Below are 22,882 nucleotides of genomic sequence, written 5' to 3' on the forward strand. Positions count from 1 at the left end.
ATCATAAGGACTTTGAAATCGCAAGGGTTTAATATCTTGCAATCATGACAACTTTAGAACTAAAGTTAAGGCGCCTTTTCTTTTTGAAAATTATTCTCACGCTTCCATATATGTTAAAATGTTTGAAATTATAAAAGTCAAACAATAAATTTCAAAATTATTTTTTATATAATAATAATTAATTTTATAATTTTTTTTTCACTTACGTTAACTTAGGAATATCATTGGAAACAATAATAATAATATTATATTAATTTACTAAGCGAAAACTTGTTTATAGAAGAATAAAATTTTAATAAAAAATGAACAACTTAATTAAAAATAGGGAGAATAATAATTTATTTTCAATCATAACACTTTGAAATTAACTGCTAAGAATAGTACTTTACGTTGCATTTTCTTCAAAAATATTTGATAACAAAAAAAAAATTAATAAAAAATAACCAGAATTTATTTTATTTAACATTTAATTAATTATTATAATAATTAATAAATATTAAATAAAATAAATTTTAATTTTTTTATCTCTTTAGTATTATTCTATTTTTTTTTATGAATTTTGTGATCATAAAACTACTTGTCTTAAAAAATTAAGTTAATAAAACATTATACATAAATAATTATATTTTTATATATCTCATGTAAAAGTATTTTTTTTGGAATTTGTATAAATTTTGCATAAATACTTTTTTTTGTCTTATGTTAAACCTTTTTTAAATCAATAAAGATCAAATTCTAAATTTTTTACTTATGGGAAATTTAATAACATGTTATTAGAATTTTAGAAGAAATCAAGCTACTTTAAAATAAGAAAATCAATAAAATAATAAAATTAATAAAAAATTAATTATTTTTAAATTAAAATAATAAAATTCATATATAATAAAGGGTAAATTATATTTGTTATCCCTGAAGTTTGATAAAAATTTTAAAAATACCCCTAAATTTTATTTTGTTTCAATTTTGTCCCAAAAATTTTCGATTTATATCAAATATATCCCTGACGGCTAATTTTTAAAAAAATTTAAGACCAATGCAACAACAATTTCATAAGAACAAGTGAACAACCCTCAACACAAGCAAATCAAGCATAATTTTTATGCACTATTGTTAGATTGGTCTTAATTTTTTTGAAAATTTAGTCGTCGAGGGTATATTTGATGCAAATCGAAAATTTTTAGGACAAAATTAAAATAAAATAAAACTTAGGAATATTTTTAAAATTTTTGCCAAACCTCAAGGATAAAAAATATACTTTATCCTATAATAAAAATTATAATTTAATAATAGTTAACCTCTCGTTTTATATTTTACGAGTTTACTCATTTACTCTGGAGAGTCATATATGGATCATCATCACTTGCATAACGTTATGAAATGTTGTCCTTCTTTCTATGATATTCAAGATCATTAGGATCAATGGTAAAGACGGCTAGTTGTTCGGTTGTTCCAATGTTACCACGGGAGAAAGCTTTGCTTCATCAAGTTTGTCTCTCGTAGACATTTGATTAAAGCCTTATTAGAAATTAACTTTAATTAATATTATGACATGAAGTTATTTATTTTAAAAATTTAAAATTATAAACAAATAAAGAATTGTGTTTTTAATAGATTCTAAAAGTATTTATTAATACTTATAGTAACAAATAATTTTTAAATTTTTTAATAAATAAAATGACAAACAAGACAAAAAACAAAGATATTGAAAATTGTTTAATTTCAGTGTTTAGGTTCGAATTAGCTTGTGAATTTTGTTGGGTGAGGTTCACTTGAACTGTGGGCAAGGTAAGCTTCTCCAACCTCTTGGTGAAATGTTGAGTTGATGAACTCTATGTTAATTATATTGGTAATTATGATGTTAGATTCTGAATTGGTTGTGGGTTGGAGTCAATTTGAGAAAATAGAAGCTTGAGATCGATTTTAGAAGCTAGGTTCGTTGGTGAGGGGGCTGTGTTGATAAGCTTGTGGTGCGAGAACGCTTGAGGTGTTCTGGGTTTATCGGAAAATCGGCTAAAGTATGGTTTTGGTTTCTCATATTTAATATATAACTACAACAAATAAGGGTTTTCGCAACGGTAAAAAACTGTTGCCGTAGATTGAAAAACCGTTCCCAAGACTTTAGGCAACGTTTTGGCAATGGTTTTTGACCTGTGGTATATGCGGCCGTTGCTAATGCTCAAAGGCAACAGTTTTTTACCTAAGGCAACAGTAACAAAAAAACCGTTGCCAAAGTTACTGGTATAGACAACGGTTTTGACAATAATTTTTAAAGAACGGTTTAGAACCGTTGCTGAATAGACAACGGTTTAAAACCGTTCTCTTTCATGACATAACGGTTTAAAATCATAACTAGATAGGCAACAGTTTTAAACTGTTGTAGTTTTATTATTCACAAAGCCAACGGTTTTAAAGCGTTGCCATTAGTGTCGCTTTTTGGCAACGGTTTTAATACCATTCCATTTTATAGTTATCTTTGACAACGGTTTTAACACTATTGCCTTTTGTGACTTTTGACAATGGTTTTTGTAACATAATTCATTATTTACAAGAGTTTTCTCATGAATGAAATTAGTTCCAACTTTTTTTTTAAATTTAGTGTCAATAAATAACCTAAACTATTTGAATCAAATTACTAAAGAAAACTAATTGAACATTTACCATCAAATTTGACTTACAAAAATCGTTGTAAGATCCACAATCACATTATATCATCATTGCAAAATAACATAATACTAATCTAGGTCATAACTACTTTTACTGATATCATCATTATTTTTTAAAATACCATAATACTATAACCTAAGGGTGGCAATTTCTTCATTTTCTCCATCAAAGTTGGTGTGGTAACTCAGCTTGAGTGGACTCTCTTGGTTTCAATGGCAACTGCTCCACATAAAGAACTAGAAAGAATCTTAAATATGATCTTTATCTGTATAAACATTTTTGGTAGAAAACCTGGATACTAAGCATTAAAAAGACAAACACAAAGTTATGTACCAACTTGTCTGGATCATATAAATCATGAAGCTGAAACATCAATTGGGAACAGAAACTTGTAATAATTTTCAAGCAACTTGTTCAGAAAAAGTTTTACCTGTGTACTCCTTCTATGCAATATCCAAACAACCGCATAAGATTTTTATGCCAAACATGGCCTATAGCTTCCACTTCAACCCTGACTTCTTTGCATAAACTAAGAAGTTCCACATCAGGTGAGTTAGTGACCCAAAAGAAATTGAGATTAATTCACGTTATCCATCAATAATAATTAATAATAATATAATCTCACTAAACTAATTAGTATAGCATAATAAGCTATAATAAGTATATAGCTATGCTCCTCACAATAACAACGAACTGAGCTGGTATAGCATAATAAGCTAAGAGAAAAGTCGTAGTATTATATAGTTTTATTTGTTAAAGTATTTGTTAATAAGTATATAGCTATGCTCCTCACAATCGACTTAACCCTGTTGTTTCAGAGTAACTTGCAAATATAAGCATCAATACCAACTAAAAAATCACAAACAAAATGTAAGATTTGAAGATAATTTGATACCACAAATAGATTTGTCAAATGTCAATACACAAACAATGCTCAAATATATCATGAAGACAAAATCATCCATGCTGGTGGCCGACTAATAGTTTCTCCTCTAGCAGCCTTCACCAGCAGAGGATCTGAAATAAAAGAGTAATTAAGAGAAAGAAATGCTTATAACAGTCTCTCAAATTTGAACAATATTACTCATTTCTGTAAAACATATAAATGAATGTTAATTGTTAACAGAAATTTTTTCCCTCTTTCTCCATGCCTTCAATCAATCAACTTCAACAATCTCCATTAATTGATTCATCTCAAAGACTAAAAAAATACCTGAATTATCCTCTCCTAGAACCCTATAACAATTTGCACCACCATCTAAAGTAACAAATTTGTTAAAACTGAATGCTATTAGGAACCAACAACGTCACCTTTATTATCACATAGATAAAGTAGCTACATTACCACTTTAAAAAATAAATGAACTGAAAGAAAAATAAAAAATAAAAAGAAGCTAAATTGAACAAAATGAAGAGCATAATGAGAAGAAGGAAAAAATGTGATATCGGAAGAAGAGGCAGAGCAAGTGACGGAGAAGTGTGGTTTTGGGTTGAAAGGGAGTGAAAGTGTAGCCTTTAAGGCATTAGAATGTGGAAACAAAGAAGAAGATTTCCATCCAACAAAACCAGCGAAAGTGTTAATGGAAGTAGAAGCCAGTGTAGCTTTTAAGGCATTGGAATGTTTGTTTGCTCAACTAAAAATTACTTTTTTCTCTATTTTATTCTTTTCCTTTTATTTTTATTTATTTCTTTCTTTCCTACCCGGATTCCTCCAATATTGTACCACACAAATCACCTTGTCCTATTTGTAAAAGAAAAGAACAAATTGAGGTTGCAACTTGTACCTGAAAGGAGCTTTTGAAGAGTAGCACAAGCTTCCTTCCACGCTGGCCTTTCAAGGATACAAACTTATTTAAATTAGGCTATTTCAATTAGAAACACAATATCGAAACCAATTATTGTCCTATGCAAGAATTTAGCCATATACTCGACCATTAAAAAAAATTCTCATCATCATATTACACAAGCAGTAGTAGATTCAAAGGAAAAAAAATGCACAAATTATTGTCCTATGCAATGAATATGAAAGTAAAAGAACTAAATCACAATGTCAAGCTTCTAATAATAATGAATAACTGACCTTTGCCAATGATCAGACCAAGCTGCTTCAAGATAAGTGTATGTCCAGTTTGGTGAAATTGAGTATGAGGGCAATTGAAATCAAAACAAAATCAGAGCAGCATTGCCAGAGAACCAGTTACATACTAAATCAATCTTAAAATCAAAATAAAATCACAACAGCATTTTCAAATAGCCAGTTACCAAACCAACATCAGAACAACATTATACCAAATCAACATTAAAATCAATATTAGGCGACAGCAAAGTAACTCGCAGGGTAAAGCTCACCAGGACAGTGGTGAGTTGCACCAGAAACAGAGTGGCGATCCAGACGCCAACGGTAGCACACAGCTCAATGGCGCCAGCGATGGCTTGGCAGAAACAGAGGCAACCTCCTCCTCCCTCATCGTGTTTTTTTCTCTGTGCGAACCCTTTCTCTCTCTTCGAGCTCCTCAGTGGTGGCAGTGATGGGAGGTGCGACGGCGACGACGAGCTTAACGGTCAGGACCTTCAGCGGCGGGGATGGAGTCCTCGACGATGGTGGCTACTTCTGCTCTCTCGCGTGCACTCTTCTCTGTTTCCACACCCTACGATTCGCGCGACGATGGTAGCGGCTCCACGGAACGGCGGCGACAGGAGGACAGGGTGCAGCGATGGCGCGCTCTTCTCCCTCTCCTTCCCTTCTTCTTCCCCAATTCCCCCGTCTCTTTTTTCCTCTTCTTTCTTTTTCCCTTTCCTTCTGTTTCCTTTTCTGTATGTGTGTTTAGGGATTCAGGTAACAAATTTAGGAATTTGTGAAAGTAGGGTTTTATTTGGTAATTCTAGAATTATGGTAAAATATATACGAGTAATATAATAATTTTACAAAATATTTGAGATAAAATAATAATTTAGAATTCAATTTTAATACGGTAAAGATTACTTTCAAAACGCATAAAATTTTATTCATCAATATATTAATGAGCTAAAATAATTATTTTTAATTTAAATTATAAAATAAATATATTAATCACATTTTATAAAATACAATTTTAAACCTAAAAATATTAATTATTCAAATTAAATAATATAACTTTTCATCTTTTTTCATTGCTAGCACTTTAATTTCAAATTATATGAAATAACCAATTAATAAAAATTACACAAGAATATTAATTAACTTAACTCCAAATATTAATAAAACTAATTTAATTATTTTTAATAGATTAGTATATAAAATAAGAAGTTCAAATTAATAATAAGTCATAACTTTTTCATAATAAAAGTTACTTAAATTAAATTGTACAATTCTTTCTTATTTTTTAATTACTAAACTTATACAAAATATTTTATTATAATGAAATTACTTAGGAATATTAATTGATTCAAAATGAATTTATCTCTAAATCTCTTTAATTATTTTCTAATAGAATAATTTCTAAAATTATAAAGTTTAAACTTAATAAGATAAAATCACAATTTATTCATATTTAGATTTTCAAAAATGCGAGATGTTACATTATATATTTATAATAAAAATATATAATATTTATTATAAATTTATTTTAATTTTATTTTTTCTAAAAATAATATGTGTTATATATTTATAACAATTATTTTTGAGTATTTTATAAATTTAGTATTTATAGAAAAAAATTGTTTAAATTTGTATGATTATTTATAATTATTTTTATATGTATCTTTTAATTTGTATAATTATTTAAATAATATTATAAAATTGTTGTTTGATAAATAATTGTTGTTTGATAAATAATTGTTGTAATGGTTATAAAACTGTTCTCTAAAATAGTCAAAGAGAACGGTTTTACTTTGTTGCTATAATGTAATAAAAAATTGAACTTCATCAGCAACACCGTAAAAACTATTGTCTAAAACCATCTAATAGAACGGTAATAGTAACGGTTATAAACCGTTCTTTAAAATAGTCACGGTTTTAATTTATTGCTATAAAATAATAAAAAATTGAATTCAACAGTAACACTACAAAAAACCATTGTCTAAAACTATCTTAGAGAACGGTTTTAAGGCATTGCAAAATTTGGCGTTGCTAAAGCCCATATTTGTTGTAGTGATGTTTTGTGAAAACTTAGGCTAGATAACCATAGGATAGGTTGGAATTGTATGTCTGTGTTAAATGCTTAGTAAAGTTTATGAAGGATGTTGAATTAGTATGATAATGGGTTGATGATTGTTGCTTATGATTGATAGTTGATGATGTAGTGAAAATTATGAACATGAATTATTGTTGATGTTTCATTGATGTATAATATCATGTTGGGTGTGGATTGTTAGTTTGGTAAGGAAGATTGATGAATAACGATATTGATGGTAATGGATAAGAACATTGTATGTGGGCATGTGTTGTTGATGATTGTGTTGTGTTAATTGGAGAATTTTTGGAATTGAGACTATTTAAAATTGAGGTATGATTGGTTGTGGTAGGATGTGGAGCTGTGCTACTGTGATTTGGTATGTTTTGGTGTAGGTTATTATTGTGTGAATATGAGTATGAGTTATGTTTTTATGAAAATAGAGGTTTGAGGATTTGTGAAAAATATGATTTTTTTTCCGAACTTCAATAAGCCATAACTTGGCTTCCAGACCCCCAAATTGTTTCAAACTTATTTCATATGAAAATTGGGTCCGTGAAGTTTACGTCGTTCAAAGAACAGATGAAAAATATTTTAAAATAAAAAAGTTATGTACGTCAGAAGTTCGGAGTACAAAAATGAAAATTTTGCAGCATTCAACATTTTTGACATTCTGCATGTCTTGCGTACGCGACCACAGCACGCAGTGCGACCAACCTTTTTGGGTTGGACATCTCACGTACGCGAGCAGGGTGCTGCATACGCACGGAAGGAAAAATACACGCCCACGCGTACGCGTGACTCCCGTGTTCAGAAAAAAATGCAGCCCACGCGTATGTGTGACCCCCTGTTTTCAGTAAAAAAATAAATTTTGTATTTTAAAACATAATTTCGAACCTCTAAACCTCTATTTTTACTCTTTTAACCCCTAGTCCTTAGTGGTATACCTAGTGATGAGGTGAAGTTAGGAAGAAAAGTAACTTGAAGGTGAAAGAAGTTTTGTAAAAGGTGAATTGTGATAAAAGAAAGGGGTACTTAAATTGATGAGATGATGAAAGTAATGAATTATGATCTAGGAGTGCGGAGATGATGATGGCGTTATGAATTACAACAAAGTGATAATTATTGATTAATAATGAATGAATGTAAAGGAATGATAATAACAAATTTGAGAAGTAATGGACATAATGATGATATTAATGTGTTGGATGTGGGGAAGGCGATAGGGCGCTAATTCCTCGATTCTTTTCCTCACATTCCTTGTGATTGTTTTTTGTAGGATGTGAGGAAGGTGATAGGGTACTAATCCCCTGACGTATTTTCCTTCACATTCTCTTTCTCTTTCTATCTGCAAGGTGGTAGGGCACTAGTCCCCCGACCGGTATGGCCCAGCCTCACCAGGGGAAGATGGTAGGGCACTAATCTCCCAATTTATTTTTCCCTAGTATATGCCTCCAAGAGAAGGTGGTAGGGCACTAATCCCTCGATTTTATGCCTCCTAGAGATGCGCAGTCGAGAGATGGTATCCGGGTTAGCTACTGGGTGTGTTGGGCTCTGGCAGTTAATCGACACGTGAGCTCACTACAAAAAAACAGGGTTAAAACGGCGGTTATTTTGGAGAATTACGGCGGTTAGAACTGCCATTATTACCAAAAATGGCGCCCCCAAGAAACGCCGTTATTCTGGGCGCCATTCTGGTTATTACGGCGGTTTTCAGAAAACCGCCACAATTACCTGAGGATAATAGATCAAATATATTATTCTCAAATTATAATTTATAAAAAAAATTCGTATAAAACTCGTATTATATTAACTAACTAACTAAAAAGAGAGCAAAACAACAACAATTATTATTATTATTATTATTATTATTATTATTATTATTATTATAGTAATAACAATAATTATCCTATTTTTGATTTACGTTTTGGGCTCAATTATATAAATCAAGATATCTTTTCATGGTTAAAAGAGATATTTTTGATTTACATTTTGGGCTCAATTACCCTCTCGGCCTTCTGCACCATGAATACAATTTTATTATTTATTTATATTCACTTACAATAAAAGAGATGAAATTTATACAAACATAATAGAAACTAAAGAAATTTTCTTCACCCTTTGGTGTACTATCCTGATTGTAATATAATATATAAATTAATAAACTAATGTGTACTTTTTTCAAAGGTATCTTCCATTGCTTGTTTGACAAAATTCAACAAAATTGATGTCATTGTTGAAATGGTGAAAAGCATATATAGCAAATCAGTTATCCTATTATTCAATAAAGCATATATAGCATGGTTAAAAAATCAGAGGATTTGATGAGAGGCTACACTAATATATAGTGTTGGTCCAAAGTGTTAGCTAAATATAATTAAAAATTATTGCAAGGAGCTAAAAGAACAATGAGGACTGTAGAAAGAGATCCAAAAGTCCAGGAAATGTCATTGATCATATCAATAAGAAATAAAATGGTGTTATATGAGGTTAAAGGGACCATTGTTTTGTTGTAAGGTCTTTGATAAATAACTAATAAATATATAAGAACCTATTGACAATGTAAATAGCATCCAAGAACAATGGATATATCCATCTAAAAGAAGTTCCAGTTACGACATTATCATTAGCAAGCTTCCTTACTTCACTCACTTCTCAACCTAATCTATAAAGAAAAAAAATATACAACCATTCAGGTAGGTAAATTTAAAACCTTACATGCATTTGCTGATTGTACGTTGCAAGTTGTGATTTTGTTGGAGAAAGAAAAAAGAACAGAAGAACAGCTTATACTATCTTCAGTTGTATCTAACTATCTATTATTGGGAAAAACATTGATGGTTCAACCCACCATCAGAGCTAAGAATGAATAAGTGACAGTCAAGATAATGAAGCTTACATGTATCCAACCTAAAGGAAAGAGTGATAAGCTGTCCTGAACTTCAAATATTTTTTCTTCATTCAATGTTGAACACTGAACAAGAAATTAAATTAGACATACATTGCTTAACTGAAAATAATTAAAATTACAACAAACAGTTAAAAAAAAATCATTAATGAATCATGAGAGAATTACAGCATGTTAATCAAATCTAAGTGCAAGGATATGTTTGATGTTGATGACCTGAGACTGAAATGAAACAAGGACTATGAACCAGATTTTATGAGAGTGAAAAGTCAACAGTAATATCACTGCTGCAAAGATTTTATGAACCATATTCACGTGTATATAACTATGAACTGAGGAACGATTATAAAAGAATTTCAGCAATTAATCCATAAATAGCTATAGGATTTCCTTACTATGAAAGCAAAGACAAAAGGAGATTGAGATATATATCATGTATTAGATCCATATATTAAAATGTCTCAGCACAATTTTGGAAGTTTATTCAATAAAGCATATATATCATGGTTAAAAATGATATTAGAAACTTACTTAAATAGTATTCTAAAAGAAAATATAAGAAACTTATAATTACCTCTTTCAAATGATAATTTTTCTTCTTTTCTCTTTTCCAGCAAATATTAAAACTTGAAACTTTTAAAGTAAAGTAGCTAGTGGCAAGAATTGAAGAAAATCTAAAACCTGTTTCACATGAAAATAGATTAGAATTGTGGGAGAAGAAAGGAATGGAAAATAGATTAAATTATTTATATATAAATAAGTTATAATTAATTTAATGACTAATTTTTAATATGTACATAATATTTTTAAAAAATAAAATTAATAAGAACACAAGCTATGAAGCTAATTAAATAAATGGGTTATAGATAGCAAAAACAAAAAATCTGATGATGTCAAATAAATAATATTAATGGAACAAATAAACATGTAACTTGTAAATTGAATTCAAACAAGAAAGTATCACAGTCTTGCATTTATAAGAATTGGGAAGCAGGGAAGGGTTGGGATGTTCCTTTCAATCTCTGACAAGTGGCATGGCTTTGAAACTATGAAGTTGTTATTTCATTGCATCACAAATTCGGGCAGTGTTTATTGTTGAAGAATAAGAGCAAGAAAAGGGAAAAAAATCAGAGATATAATCCAATTATAGTATTTAATGAGGGTGGTGCATCCAATTTGCCCCCAACTGACCCTAGATATGCTAGAAAAATTTGGTACCAACCAAAAGTGCAGAATGAAAAAACATATATAGCCAGAAATAATACAAATGTAAATATACTTGCTCTCAGTATTTTCTTATACTCAATTATGACTCTGTCATTTATATTAATGTTTGTAAAGAATAAAAAGATAGTTTTGCTTTTCGTGTTCTTATCATAAAATCAGATGCTAATAATATACGTCAAAGTAACATCGGTTAAATGAAAATTTAAATAAAAAAATTAGATATATACATTGTAGCAGGCTCAATTTTTTTTCTTTTATATTGTGCAAAGATGTGTGATATTCTTTATTATTTTTATGCATGTGAGTTTTATACTACTATATGTAAGAATTTTTACTTTTTAAAAGATTTTGGTTTTTAAGTCCAGCTATGTTATCTAAACAAGAAAAATGAAAAACAAAGTAGATTCCATACAAAATACCTTATTCAAATATCATGCACCATATCAAAACCACATTTTCCAGAGAAGGGGAAAAAAAATAAAGGTAATTGGTATTTAGAATCACTAAACAGACCTATCAATACATCAAGATATGTTTGGAAATCTAGAATCACTAAACAGACACTGCAATAATGAAAAGCACCTTCACTTTCTAATTCAGTTGTAGTGCACACACATACACTTGATTTAGAATCTAAATATTTTCTTAAGACTGTGCTGGGAATGCCAAGAAAATCATGCAATTATTTTTGAAGAGATAGCAAGGTCTTATATTAATAGAAGCTTGAGTTTTAGTACAGTGCACTACAGTGACAAGAATATTATTCCTAACAATCAATTCTCAGCATTCAAATATTTACATATTTCAGAGTTTCTGAACATACCTATTAAGAGAGTCTTGACAAATTGACCACTGCAAAGCAGCTAAACCATGGAGCTCACTCTGCACAAACATGATTAACCTCATCATGTTTATATTCATCCAAATATTTTTTTTCCCTAGTTTCCCTACTAGGGTATATGTCACTACAGTTGAAAGTTCATAAACTGGATATTAGGAAGGGTAAGTTATCTACAGCTTTTCTAATCTTAAAACATTCATGTGCAATTTTTTGTCCACAAAATACAGAAATGTGGTTTAAATTAAAATAGTTACCTGGAACGGTAAGTTATCCATGACCTTGTCATAGTAGGGCAATGCTTCCTTCAGTTTTCCCAAATTCATTAACAAGTCACCCTCCTTCAATGCCTAGAAATATCATATATAATATAAGAAATTGGGATAACTAAGCAATAAATAAGGATCAACCATAAACCATAACTTAATTGCTAAGAAAGGCAGTAATATTTGTGGTACCACTGTATATGCTTACCTCCTCGCACTCGTATTTTAGCTTCGGATCAATAACTAAAATACAGCAACTAATTTCTTAGTGAACTCAATCACTCGTTAAATTGAGCAGGAAAAATTAATCAAAACTCCTTTTTCATATCTTAATTACACTTTATTATACATTTTTAATAAATAGTTTAGAAAGAACTAAAGCTAATCCAAACACAAATATTACAATATTAAACTAAGAAAGAAGTCCGATGCAGTTAGATTTCCTGAAACATGCAAAAATGAATTTCATACACAGCAAGTGATAGTTACCAATTTATCAAAGAAAAGTTCGCGAGCCATTTTGCAATAGAAAACCGAATTCATTTATTTTTATCAAAAGTATAGCTATTTATTTTTTGTTTTGGGATTAAAGAGAAAATTAGACAGCAGAGAAGGAATACACAGGACAACAGATTTTCTTTACAAAAATGAGCAATCAGAAGAAAGGGTCATCTAAGAAGTAAACAGCAGAGAGCAAAAATCAAAGACAGTAAACTCAATGAATTTGCAAACTCAATTTCACATGGACATCAAGCTAAAGTAGACAATAATAAAAACAAGTTATACCTCTCCAGTAAATTGCACAGTTGTAACTTATTGTCAATCCCAGAGGTACCTTCGAAGACCTAAATAATGTAGCAAAACAGTGAATAAACTTCATCCCAGTTTTCTCAATAACACATGCATATTGGAGTTAGGCAGTAACCACTCACCTGAACAACAGCTTTCTCAATCAAATTGCTCCTCGACACTTTCAAAAATTTCTTCCAAACCCTAAAAGTTTCTTCCGAATCAAAATTGGCACTAGATCTGAGAAGACATTGGCACTACCTCAACTGCAAATCACATAAAGCATAAGCTACTAAAGACATTGAGAGAGAGAGAGAGAGAGAGAGAGAGAGAGAGAGAGAGAGAGAGAGAGAGAGAGAGAGAGAGAGAGAGAGAGGAAGGGGTAAGGTTACAAAAACAACCTCGCTGGCTTTGCAAGCAGTGTCGACCAGATTGCGGAGCTGCACAAAAACAAAAACCACAAAAATCAGCAACAAAAACAATTTTGAAACCATAACCCGAGCAAAAATGAAGAAATCAGTAACTGGCGGAGAGGGAGAGGTACCTAGAGAACTTGAGAGGGAGCTGCAGAGAAACAAATCAGTCACTGGCGGAGAGGGAGAGGTACCTAGAGAAATCGTAACCGGCGGAGAGAGGAGAAGCCCGAGAGGGAAGAACGGCATTGTCGGAGCACGGAGGAGACGAAGGAGAGAGAAGGGAGATCGAGAGTGCCGTGTGTTTCGTTTAATGAGGCTAGGGTTACAATTCTTTTGTTTTATATACGTGTGAAAACGGCGGTTCAAAACCGCCATAATCACCAGAACCGCCACCAAACACAAAGTTAATTATGGCAGGAACCAAAAATGCCATAATAACCGGGTATTACGGCGGTTCTTTAAAACCGCCGTAATGTCAATGCCATTTTAAACTCTTTTTTTTTGTAGTGGCTCACGGTCAGTAGGATAGACATTCATCATATGCATTTGTATGATTATATTTGATTGTGCATTAATTGGGCTTGCCTAAGTGATTATTATGCGTACTTGCTAAAGTGCTACCTACTGTATTTATATTCTATATGTGCTTGCTTTGCCTGTTTGTTTGTCTCTATGGTTCTACCAGAGTTTGGAGGATTGGAGGAAGACAGAGACTTGAGGGTTTTGATTAGAGTTTTGGTTAAGTATAAGAAGCCTTAGAGAACTACCCTGTTTATGGTTTCGGTTTTAAATCTTTAAGTTTTATAATTTGAATGTCAGAGTTCTAGGATTGTCTCTGGCTTTCTCAAGACCTTATATCTTATGTATGTGGCACCTCTACCATGTTAAGAACCTCCGGTTCTCATTCCATACGGATATTTGTGATTTTCAGATGCAGGTCGAGAGGCACCTCGCTAGGCGTCTGAAGTCCCCTGCAACGAAGTGGGCTTTTGGGAGTTTACATTTTGTTTTATTTTGTTATCTATATATGTACAGACTCTCCTTATGTATATATACTTTACTGTTACACCTCATAGAGATTTATGGAGAACTAGGGTTACTTTATGTATTTTAGGTTATAGATATCTATATGTATGTACATAAATATTCTCCGGCTAGCCTTAACTTCGCAGGATGAGTTAGAAGCTTGCTTAAGTTGTACCATTGACCTTCTACTCTCTTTTTATATACATATGTATGTGTGCTTTAGTTTTCTTCGCACACAAGTTACGTTATCCCGAAGCGTTGCACTTTTAATTTTTACGATTTTGCTTTACCTATTCTTCAAGTCTCTTGGTATATTACCTTCCTTCAATTATTATACGTATATATTTTATTTTAGAGGTTGTAATACCACACCACCCCTGATTTACGACTTAAGCGTAAAGCTCTGTGTGGTAGGGTGTTACATTATGGTATCAGAGTAGTTCGTTCCTGTAGAGTCTGAGGGACGGACTGACTATGCTTTTGGGCATACTCTGAGTGTCTATAAATACTAAATTAGGTTATCTAACTGATATATGTGGCATAAATGTCCATGAGCATGCATTTGGGAGTTTGAAGCACTAGACTTGCGATATTGAGACTGATCACCTTGATATCACTTGTTTGGTGTGAATAGGAACCAGATGTCAACTCGCGAATGCGGTTGCGGTCTAGGGAGAGGTAGGAATCGAAATGAGGAACCCAAGATGAACGCGAACAACCCTGCAAACTTCATAGTTGCAATGGAGAAGATGGCTGTGGCTATGCAGGCTACAACTGCGGCCCTAGGGAATCAAGGTAACAATGGGAATGGCGGAAATGGGGACGACAGGCCGATGACACTTGCTATTTTTCTGAAGGTGCATCCTTCGACCTTCAGAGGAGCTACGAACGCCACTGAGGCTGAAAATTGGTTTTAGGCAATGGAGAGGGCTTTGCAAGCACAGGCGATGCCTGAAGAATAGTGGGTGGAATTCGTGACCTACCAGTTACAGGGTGAAGCCCAGTACTGGTGGCAGGGGACATGGCATATCCTATGACCAGATGGTGTTGTGATACCTTGGGAGGTGTTTCGAACAGAGTTTTACAGAAAATATTTTTCTAATTCAGTTAGAAACACTAAGGAGCTTGAGCTGCTGCAGTTAAAGCAGGGTCAGATGACAGTTGCGAAGTACACCAATAAGTTTGAAGAGTTGTGCCAGTTTTCTCGAACTTTCCAAGGTGCTCCTGAGGATTTCACTGAATGAAAGTGTATAAAATATGATGGAGGCCTTTGGAGTAACATTCTGAGCTCCGTTCCACTGATGGAGATTAGAGTATTTTCTGAGCTTGTTAATAAGAGTTGGGTGGCTGAGAAGTGTGTGAGGAAGACAGCAGTGGAGAAGGGAAATCAGAGGATGCCTTTTTAGAGGAACCAAGGAAAGAACCTTACGCCGAGGAGTCAAAATTTAAAGAGAAATGGTTATGTCCCTCTACATCCACAGGGCTAGAACGATCACGGGAGGAATGACAATCACGATGGGAATGGAAGAGGAAAGCAGATAAAGACATATTCCGATGAGTTGTGGTGTTTCAAATGCGGTTTACCAGGGCATAAAGCTATAGTTTGTCCACATATGAGGGGCCAAGATGTCAATCGACCATGACAAGGAGGAGGTAATCGTGGAACTGATAACTGAATTATATTTACATTATAGAATTATTGAGACATTGCACTTGTCCATACCTAAGCCGAATTAGGGTTTTAAATGTTGAAATTAAGAACCGAACTACGAAGAAGAGGCATGACACGGATTTAGCTTTTAGCTGTAAATTGCTTAGGTGGCGAGAGAGAGTAAGTATCGATAAAGATTAGAGTCGATGACCGAATCATTCTTGATTACCTTATGCATGATAACACTATTAAAATCGACAGAACTTGGAGAGCTAGATGAGTGAGTAGTAGAAACGAAGTCCGTTTAATTAAGCGTTTCCAATGTGAAACACCGGTTATGTCAGAAGAAGAGGAAGATAACAACAGAAAGACTTATATGTGAAGGATTGCGTCAACGCTTCTTCGCAACCCGACCTCACCCTTCTTTTGCGACTTGCATTGGAAATTTAATTTTGAATTCCTTCTTGAATCTTCAACAATTTATCAGACAGAATTGAAATTGAATAGATAAGATAAATTGTAATTGAAATAAAAACAAAAAAGATAGGTTGAAATTGAATACAAAGAGAATTACTCTACTTTCTACCCAATTTCTTGACGCAATAAGAAAGAGACTCCTCAACCTAACTTGTCAATGCCATAGTTTAGAAATTGAATAGAAGGGACTCCTCAATCTTCTACCCGATTTCTCGATGCAAAAAGAAAGAGACTCCTCAACCTCAATTGTCCATATCATGGTTTCATCACGAAACTAAAAAAGGGGTTTCAAATCTCTAAATCATTTTGTATTACGACTACCCTAGTTTATGAGACATTTATAACCTCTTATTAGGTTAAAATATAGAAAACCCTAAGCCCACAAATATAAGGTCCAATCTAGTAATTAAATTAATAAAATCAAAATACTTCAAATTAAATTAAAATATTCTAAAAATGTAAACTAGTATCTTCTAAATAACACTTGAACTCTTCATATCACGAACATTTGAAGCACATATCATCTCTCCCCTCATTTCGAATTATACTCTCTCTTTCTCTCTCCTCACCCTCTCGTCTCTCACTACTTTCTGTAACCCTTTCATCTCTCCCTTTCCCATAAAGAGGCAGATAATGGAGAGTGCTTGAGATATCTAATTCAACGACAAGATGAAGAGCTACCACCAGACATTACTGCAGGGATGAATTCCTTAGAGAGACATAGCAGAAAATAAATATTAAGATTGGATGTTATTTTATTTGAAGTATATATATTTTTTAAGTTGACTATGCAACTTTTAATAAGAGGTATACTTTATTGATATTTATATAAATATATTAATTTGTTTGTTGTTATATTTTCATGAATTTTTGCCATCAATTTATATTTTTAGATGCAACATAATAAGATTTGTAATATTAAAAAATCCAAAAAAGCGCCAAAAAATATAACTAGAATATTTAAAGAAAAAAATAGCAGCGATTTGGGTTGCAAAACATAACATTTTTTAGCAGTTTAAACTCAATCTAGCAGCAATTATAAATAGCCAAAAATAAATTTAAAAATTGAGTGGTTTTAGATAGCGGCGGTTAGTAACCACTCCAAATTGCAATGGTTTGTGTCAGTCGAAAAACGACATGTAAAACTTGTATTAGCATATCGTGACGGTTTACCAATAATCTGACGCATTATATTGGATTAACGGCGGTTATATAAACGGTTGCTAAAAACCGCCGTCAAATACAAATTTTCGTGCCCTAAACCATGCTGGTTGATGAACCGTTGGAATGCGATTTTGCAAACAGTCGCTATTCGACGAGTTTGCTGTACTGACTCTGCTGTCTTTGTTTTTGAAATCATAATCAAGTTTTTTGAAAGATGATATAATATTACTCATTGCATAGATAGATAGACTAGTCTAAAAGAATGAAAGATTCACAGAATAAAAGAGAAAAAAGAAAAAGACCAAGTACAAGGACTTTCGTTGTAAAATGTCTAAATGACATTTTTTATTTATAAAATATATATTTTTCTGTTAAATTGAAATAACATATTTTTTAATTTATTTGACTAAAATGGCATTGAATAATTATATTTATAAAAGTGATTATTTATTTGGTTGATTCAAATAATAATAATATAAATATTTTTTATTAATATATTAAATTTTATTTATTTTCACAGTTGATCATTAATCATGAAATATATAAAAAAGTTTAAATTAAATATTTTTGTAATAAATTAAAATATTTTATATAACATGATAAAGTTTTAAAAATAAATAAAATTATTATAATAATGAATATTTATTCTTATTATTATTTGAATCAACAAAAATAATTATCAGTAATTTATGTATATATAATTACAATCATTATTATCAATATTTTAGTTAAATATACAGTGTATGTTGTTTTAATTAGGGATAAGTACTTTTTTCGTCCCCAAGGTCTGGGGTCAAAATCAAAATCGTCCCCAACCTTTTTTTCTTATTAAAATCATCCTCAACGTTACAAAACGTTATAAAATCGTCCTTTTCTACTTCGATTTTATTTTTTTTTACCAAAATACCCTTTATTATTAAAAAATTATAAAATAAAATAAATATAAAATAAATAAATAAAAAAAGAAGAAAAGGGGGTGGGGACTGGGGAGAGAAAGAAAGGGGGGAGGCCGCAAGAAAAAGAGAGGGGGGAGGAGAGGGGAGAGAAGGAAATCGGAGGGGAAGGGGCCGCGCTCCACGCCGTCCGGTCACACCGCCGTCGCGCCGTGCTCAGCTTGATGCGTGCCCCGCCGCGCCTCACCGCCAGATCCGCGCGAAGGACAGAGGTCCAAGAGAGCAGAGAGGTAGAGAGGGAGAGAAGCTTGGCACCGTCGTACATCTTGCCATGCCTCCTGTCACTGCCGCGCCCACTGATCCACCGAACCCGTCACGCCTTGCCGTCAGCTGCGCCTCACGCCGTCAATGGTGCACGAAGTTGCGATCCTCCACACTGGCGCCAAAGACTTGGTGCTCTCAAACGTGAATCACACTTTGTCACAACTTCGCACAACTAACCAGCAAGTGCACTGGGTCGTCCAAGTAATAAACCTTACGTGAGTAAGGGTCGATCCCACGGAGATTGTCGGCTTGAAGCAAGCTATGGTCACCTTGTAAATCTCAGTCAGGCGGATTCAAATGGTTATGGTGAATTGATAATAAAAAATATAAATAAATAAAATATAAACTAGGATAGAGATACTTATGTAATTCATTGGTGAGAATTTCAGATAAGCGCATGGAGATGCTTTCGTTCCTCCTGAACCTCTGCTTTCCTGCTGTCTTCATCTAATCATTCCTACTCCCTTCCATGGCAAGCTGTATGTAGGGCATCACCGTTATCAATGGCTACATCCCATCCTCTATGTGAAAATGGTCCAATGCACTGTCACTGCATGGCTAATCATCTGTCGGTTCTCGATCATACTGGAATAGGATTTACTATCCTTTTGTGTCTGTCACTACGCCCAGCACTCGCGAGTTTGAAGCTCGTCACAGCCATCCCTTCCCAGATCCTACTCGGAATACCACAGACAAGGTTTAGACTTTCCGGATCTCAAGAATGGCCATCCATGGGTTCTAACTTATACCACGAAGATTCTAATATCTCGGACTCGGTCCCCTGTATTAGATATCTAAGAGATATTCATTCTAGCTTGTTTGCATGTAGAACGGAAGTGTTTGTCAGGCACGCATTCGTAAGTGAGAATGATGATGAGCGTCACATAATCATCACATTCATCATGTTCTTGGGTGCGAATGAACATCTTAGAATAGGAATAAGCTTGAATTGAATAGAAAAACAATAGTACTTTGCATTAATTCATGAGGAACAGCAGAGCTCCACACCTTAATCTATGGTGTGTAGAAACTCCACCGTTGAAAATACATAAGTGATAATGGAGTTCATTGGTCTCGGCCCCAGAGGGGAACCGGAGTGACCAAGACTTCGAATATAATAATAAAAAGTCCTATTTATACTAAACTAGTTACTAGGGTTTATAGAAATAAGTAAATGATGCAGAAATCCACTTCCGGGGCCCACTTGGTGTGTGCTTGGGCTGAGCATTGAGCTTTACACGTGTAGAGGCTTCTCTTGGAGTTGAACGCCAGTTTGTAACCTGTTTCTGGCGTTTAACTCTACTTTGCAACCTGTTTCTGGCATTTAACTCCAGAATGTAACATGGAACTGCCGTTGAACGCCAGTTTGTGTTGTCTAAACTCGGACAAAGTATGGACTATTATATATTGCTGGAAAGCCCTGGATATCTACTTTCCAACGCAATTGAGAGCGCGCCATTTGGATCTATGTAGCTCCAGAAAATATACTTTGAGTGCAGGGAGGTCAGAATCCAACAGCATCAGCAGTCCTTTGTCAGCCTCTGAATCAGATTTTTGCTCAGGTCCCTCAATTTCAGCCAAAAATTACCTGAAATCACCAAAAAATACACAAAATCATAGTAAAGTCCAGAATTATGATTTTTAATTAAAAACTAATAAAAATATACTAAAAACTAACTAAATCATACTAAAAACTATGTAAAAACAATGCCAAAAAGCGTATAAATTATCCGCTCATCAATCACCTATGGAGCCACGAGCTACGCTGGTCGCCGCCGCTTCGCAGCCACTTTGCCGTTCTGCCGCACCGCACCACCCCACCACCGCTTCTTCTTCTTCTTTTTCTTCTTCTGTGAACTGAATTTTTTGTGAAATTTCTGGATTTTTGGTAAAATTTGTTGTGAAATATTATTGTTGTTGAAATTTTGGTAAAATCTGTGGACTGGATTTTTTGTAAAATTTGTTGTGCATGTTGTTTGAATTTTCTGTTGATGATGATGATGACCATGAAGAGAGGGGCATAAGGAAGGGGGTGGGGTTACGGTGAGGGGGTGAGGGGGTTACGGTGAGGGGTGAGGGGGTTACGATGAGAGGGTGAGGGGGTGAAGGAGTGGGGTGAGGGGTTGAGGGAGTGAGGAGGTTACGGTGAGGGAGTGGGGTGAGGGGGAGGCAGTAAGGGGTGGGGGGTTACCGGAGTGGGGTGTTGGTGTTGGTGTTGGTGTTGGTGTTGGTTGTGGTGGTAATGTTGGTGGTAAGAGGAGAATGATGATGATGAGGGTATTTTGGGCCAAAAATTCGAAAAAGGATGATTTTAAAGCATTTTTGAACGTTGGGGATGATTTTAATAAGAAAAAAAAGTTGGGGACGATTTTGATTTCGACCCCAGACCTTGGGGACGAAAAAAGTACTTATCCCTTTTAATTAAAAAAATGCATTTTGTAAATAAAAAAAAAGTGTCATAAAGATGACATTTCCTCTTATTATTATAATGCCCAATGGAAGGTAGAATACAAGATGTGATAGATCAATCTAGTTCTTGTCTACAGATCATATGGCTACAAAATATTATTATTCTGTAACCATCACTATTTTTATTTTTTTTGCCAAAGATAGGAGACTCGAACCCGCAACCTCTTAATTGAGTATGGGGAGACTATGCCATTTGAGTTATAACTCATTGGCTGTAACAATCACTAATTATTATTATAAAAAATTATTTTTTTATATTAATTTTAAATTTGACGCAAAATTTTTGTTACAAATATTCTATTTTCTTGTAGTGAAGAAGTATTTTTCCAATATGATATATAAAGATATACTGTCTTACTAACAATGACAACTATGTGTTATATATTTTGAAGTGTTCAAGGTTGATGACAAGAATTCATAAGCACTACAAGAAATTATCAGAATAGCGACCGATATTTCTTGAAAATCAGTTGCTATCAGCTTAGCGAGCGATTCTGGTGGTCGCTAAAACCTTGGTTGCTAAATTCAAAATAGCAATCGATGTTGGTCGCCAATATTTAGAAATTGATTTTAACGACCGATTTTCAACCAAAGCCACCTAACCCATACAAAATAATTTTGGTCGCTAAATCGATCGCTAACAAGATCGGTCGCTAAATATCAACCAATATTTTGGTCGCTGAGGTATTCGGTCGCTAAATGGCGATCAATATTTCGGTCGCTAAATCAGTCGTTAATAGTTAATTTCAAAATTTCAAAATCGGTCGCTAAATCAGTCACTACTACTGGTTCCTAATGATAAATTTTAACTAAATTTCACATATATCACTATTAAAACTTAATTTTTAAATATAATTCTAATTCAACAAAATATATAAATAATTAAAGATAGATAACTATTTATTAGGATCAAATGCCAACAATTATTGAAAATCAAAATGAAGGCAAAAACGAAATCGTATAAAGATGAAATGGAAAATGAATTCTAATACAAATATTTATATTTATGTATAGGGATAAGTACTTTTGTCGTCCCCAATGTCTGGGGTCAAAATCAATTTCGTCTCCAACCTTTTTTCTTATTAAAATCATCCTCAACGTTACAAAATGTTATAAAATTATCTTTTTGTCCATAAATAATATTTTTTGGACAATTTTACCCTTTTACAAAAATAAAAACAAAGAAAAAATGTTACCTTCTTCACACCACCCTCACCACTAACCCCACCAGGCCACCAGTAACCGTAACACCATCATGTCTCACCTCTCTCTCTCTCTCTCTCTCTCTCTCTCTCTCTCTCTCTCTCTCTCTCTCTCTCTCTCTCTCCTTATTTCTGCAACCGCCTTGTTCTCAAGATGGCCCAACCACTCCCATGCCGTCAACAACTCCACCGCCGCCTTGTTCTCACGATGGCCCAACCATTCCCGCGCCACCAACAGCTCCACCGTCACCAAGATCCAAGATCCTCAAGATCCATTCTGAAGCCATGGCAGCGTCTAGGTTAACCACTTGCGCCGCGGTGGCAGCCGCGGTGGCTTCCATGTCCTCGCTTTCCGATCGAGCCGCCAACGCCGATTCTTCTTTTTGCTTCCCGTTCTTCTCTTCTTCACCTTCCAAT

The sequence above is a fragment of the Arachis ipaensis genome, chromosome B6, assembly GCF_059453495.1.
Source record: "Arachis ipaensis isolate K30076 ecotype BB chromosome B6, ASM5945349v1, whole genome shotgun sequence".
Lineage (NCBI taxonomy): Eukaryota > Viridiplantae > Streptophyta > Magnoliopsida > Fabales > Fabaceae > Arachis > Arachis ipaensis.